This window comes from Mus caroli, chromosome X (assembly GCF_900094665.2).
Source record: "Mus caroli chromosome X, CAROLI_EIJ_v1.1, whole genome shotgun sequence".
Lineage (NCBI taxonomy): Eukaryota > Metazoa > Chordata > Mammalia > Rodentia > Muridae > Mus > Mus caroli.
This window is the reverse complement of record NC_034589.1, coordinates 110,890,898-110,895,517: the sequence shown is the minus strand read 5'-3', so window position 1 is coordinate 110,895,517 and position 4,620 is coordinate 110,890,898. Positions and strand designations below refer to the sequence as shown.

The 4,620-nt window shown below is 39.4% G+C and overlaps 1 pseudogene; it reads left to right on the top strand.

Annotated features, from left to right (window-relative positions):
• Positions 1-578: 578 nt before the first annotated feature.
• On the top strand, positions 579-3,967 carry LOC110286360 (annotated as a pseudogene).
• The last annotated feature ends 653 nt before the right edge of the window (positions 3,968-4,620 follow it).

Sequence of the window (4,620 nt, the reverse complement as noted above, 5' to 3'; positions counted from 1 at the left end):
CTAACTAAAAGGCAGAGACAGTATTCAATTTAACAAAATCTGAAATTAAAAGAGAGACATAACAGGGACACTGAGGAAATTCAAAGAATCATTAGGTCTATACTACACAAAAGTATGAAATTTAAATGAAATGGATGATTTTCTAGACAGATACTAATTGCCAAATCCAGATTAAGACTAGGTAAACTATCTAAATAGTTCTATAACATCTATGGAAATAGAGGCAGTCATTAAATTCTACAAATTTTAAATAAATAAATAAATAAATAAGAAAGAAGCCCTGGGTCAGATGGTTTTAGCACAGAAGTCTACCATACTTTCAAACAAGAGTTAATGCCAATACTCCTAAAAGCGAATGCACAAAATAGAAGCAGAAAGAACATTGCCAAATTCCTTTTCTAAGGCCGAAATCTTACTGATAGCTAAACCATAAAAGTCTCAGAGAAAAAAATCAGACCAATTTTCCTTATGAATATTGATGCAAAAATACTGAAGAAAATACTCATAAGCTCAATCCAAGAACATATCTAAGACCTCAGCCATCATGATCAAGTAGGCTTTGCCCCAGGACTGCAGGTATGGTCAAATATACCACAATTCCTCAATGCAATCCACCATATAACTTTGCAGATGTGAATAAGTTAAGTGCCTTGAGATTGGAAGATATTCCTGTATTATTGAAGAGGTGTGAAATTCAGTCAGGGAGAAAACATGATCATCTCATTAGATGCCAAAAACAAACAACAAAACCCAAAACAAAACAACAACAACAAACCCAAAAACTTTTGACAAAATACGTCACCCCTTCATGATAAAAGTCTTAGAGAGATCAGGGATACAATGTGCATACCTGTCTTAGTTAGGTTTTTCTGCTGTGAACAGACACCATGACTAAGACAACTCTTACAAACAACATTTAATTGGGGCTGGCTTAAAAATTCAAAGGTTCAGTTGTTTTCATTAATGTGGGAGCAAGAAAGCATCCAGGCAGTCATGGTGCAAGAGGATCTGTGAATTCTACATCTTCATTTGAAGGTTTCTAGAGGAAGCCTCACTTCCAGGCATCAAGGACTAGGTTACTAAAGTCCACATCCACATTGACACACCTATTCCAACAAGGCTACATCTGCTAATTGTACCACTCCCTGGGCCAAGCACATACAAACCATTACATTCCACTCCCTGGCCCCCATAAGATTATTCAAACACATGAGGATATGGGGGCCATACTTACCCATAGCATAATAAAAATACATTTAATCCAATGTTCAAAGCCCCCATAGTCTATAGCAGTCTCAACAATAATAAAAATCCAAAGCTCAAGATCTCTTCTGAGAATAATCCAATCACTTAACTATAATCCCCAAAGCAAGACAGGAGACAAACTGGGCAAACCCCGAACTCTGCATCTCCACTTCTGATGTCAAAGCAGGTCTTTAGATCTTCAACTCCTCTTTCTTCTTTGTTGACTGCAACAAAGTTCTTTTTCCTAGGCTGGTTCCACTCACTGATAGCAGCTTTCCTCAACTGATAGCCCACAGCCCTGGCTTCTTGAACATTTTGGGATCTCCTAGGCAAATTCAATATTACAGCTTCATGTTTCAATATTTGGGATCCACACATGATCTCTGGGTTCCTCCAAAGGTCTGACAACATTTCTTCAGCTCTGCCCTCTGTAGCAATTTTCAGGTTGATCCACTCCAGTGCCATTGCATTTGTTTGTTTGTTTTGTTTTGATTTGTTTTTTGCTTTTGTTTTTGTAAATTTTTTTATTAGATATTTTCTTCAAATGCTATCCTGAAAGCCCCCTATACTCTCCCCACACCCTGCTCTGCCACCCACCCATTCCCACTTCCAGGCCCTGGCATTCCCCTGTACTGGGATATATGATCTTCAAAAGACCAAGGGCCTCTCCTCCCATTGATGGCCGACTAGGCCATCCTCTGCTACATATGCAACTAGAGAGACAGCTCTGGGGGTTAATGGTTAGTTCATATTGTTGTTCCTCCTATAGGGTTGCAGAACCCTTTAGTTCCTTGGGTACTTTCCTATCTCTTTCATTAGGGGCCCTGTGTTCCAACAAATAGATGACTGTGAGCATCCACTTCTGTATTTTCCAGGCACTGGCATAGCCTCACAAGAGAGATCTGATATATCAGGGTCCTGTTATCAAAATCTAGCAGCCTTATTTATAATAGCTAGAAGCTGGAAAGAACCCAGATGTCCCTCAACAGATGAATGGATACAGAAAATGTGGTACATTTACACAATGGAGTACTACTCAGCAATTAAAAGCAATGAATTCATGAAATCCTTAGGCAAATGGATAGATCTGGAGGATATCATCCTGAATGAGGTAAGCCATTGCTGTTCTTGATGATAATCCTATGGTATTGGTATCTCCAACACCCTTGGATCTTATGCTGCAACTAGTCTTCAACAATAGGCTTTCTCCATGGTGCCAAGCCTCAACTTCTTTCAATGTCCTCTTTCAGTCCTGAGCCATGAACTGCAACTGAGGCTGCACCTTCACCAGTAGCCTTCCCTAGCTTCTCACAGTGCTAAGCCTCAGATGTTCTCCATGACCCCCTTCATACATTCAAAACCAGTACCACCTGGGTGATTTTTACACATTACCAAGTCCAACTGCAGCATGAGGTGCAGCTTCTTTGTACTCTTAGAACACATTTCCCAGAAGATTTCACCTCAGTGATGCTGGTCTCTTCTTAATCACCACTAATTTCTTAGCTCCAGTTGATCTGCATCAATTGTTCCAGTAGTCCCTTCTATTTTCACTCTAAATCCAGGACTACATGGCCAAAGCTACCAATCTCTGCTGCTTGTAGAAACTGGAACATGTACCCCTTATCACTAGCTATCTGTTTTTCCAACTCCTTCTCTGTCTAAACTTGGCTGTCCTGGATCTAGCCCATATTCAATGATTGGTAGGATTAGCACAGTGAAAACTGCCATTTTACCAAGAGCAATATACATATTCAATATAGTTCCCATCAAAATTCCAACACAATTCTTTATACATGACTTGAAAGATTAATTCTCAAATTCACAAGGACTTATATGCCTGTAACTTCAGCATTGGTGGCCAGAGACGGGAATATCCAAGGGGTCAATCAAGTCCAGATTATAAGGTCTAGGATCAGGCATGAACTCTGTTTCCAAATGTAATGTGAATGGCAATAGAGATTTCTGACATCCTGCACATGAACTTCTATATGCACTTTCATGATCATGTACACCTACACCTGCCCCCAACAAAAGAACAAAAATAATTGAGTAGGAGGATGAAATGTACCACCAATTTTTATAATTATGTCATGAATTTGAGATGCATTTGTGGAAGACACAAGTTGAGTTTGGGAAGATTTAAGGAGATGGAAATAATGTAAATACAGTACTTAGGTATGAAGTTCTAAATATAATAGAAAAAATAAAAAGCACCAGAAGTAGGTTCATAACACACACATGCGCATGCACACACGTGTGTGTGTGCGCACACACACACAAGAGAAGATGAATGAATAAAAGACATTTGGATATTTGAAAATATGAAAACCTAAAGATTAACTTTCAAATTAATTTCTGGTTTACCATGGTAGAAGTGCAGCAGGTCCTGGTGTAGGAGGCTGTGAACACTATGAGGAAAAGTGCTGTGAGGACAAACAAGTATCTATACAGCAGATGCACCAATGCATCAAGTGCATCCATGTGCCTGGCTCAAGCCCAAAGCATTGTGACCAGCAATCTGGAAAAGATCCAGTACTGCCTGGCCTGCTGCACCATGCATTACAATGCCAACGCCAAAGACTCAATGGATGTGGGAAATAATTCGCTGCAGGCGAAGTAACTACTAGACAGCTGTGTGGATAAGTGTGTGATGATCACATGCACCACATCCCAAAAATAACCAAAAAAGATGAAGGAGTCTTTGTCATCTATTGGGAAATAAATTTATTTGCGAGTGACTATTGGAGCTATGGAAGGCTATTTAAAAAGATGAGTGGAAGTTAAATATGTTAAGCCATGTTTATGAATGAGGACAATTTGGGACACAGCAAGTTCCAGGCTAATTCTTCTCATCATCATTAAAAACCACTTCCATTAAATCTGAATCTTAAAAGATGAAGTGGAAAGAGGCAGATGTTAAAATTTGGATGGCAGAAGATTTCTAGATTCTGAATTTTCATGTGCAAGTGCTTGTTCTGACAGTAGAGATTGCTCTTGTGCCAAGGGCTAAGATTCTTATTACACAGGCATGCAACCTGGGAGCTCTCTTCAACATGCTGGTTTAAAAAGAGGTGCATCTCCTCAGAGGAGCTTGACAAATCCCATTTACCACAAGTAGCACCACACCACCTTGCATATGCTGTGAAACAAAACGCAGTCAACTAGGAGTTTAGAGACAGGAAAGGGTTTCCTTCTCAGATCTTTATTTTCCTTGGATTTGCCTTATATGCAAGGGCACAAAGTGGATTTAAGATATAGGAGAGAGAGTAGTTTCTATAACTCTTAAAGGTTACTTGTATTTTCTGGCCATCAAGATGGGAAGGTCAATTTCTTGAAATTCATTTATTCTGGAAACTCCAAAAGAAACCAGTCAGT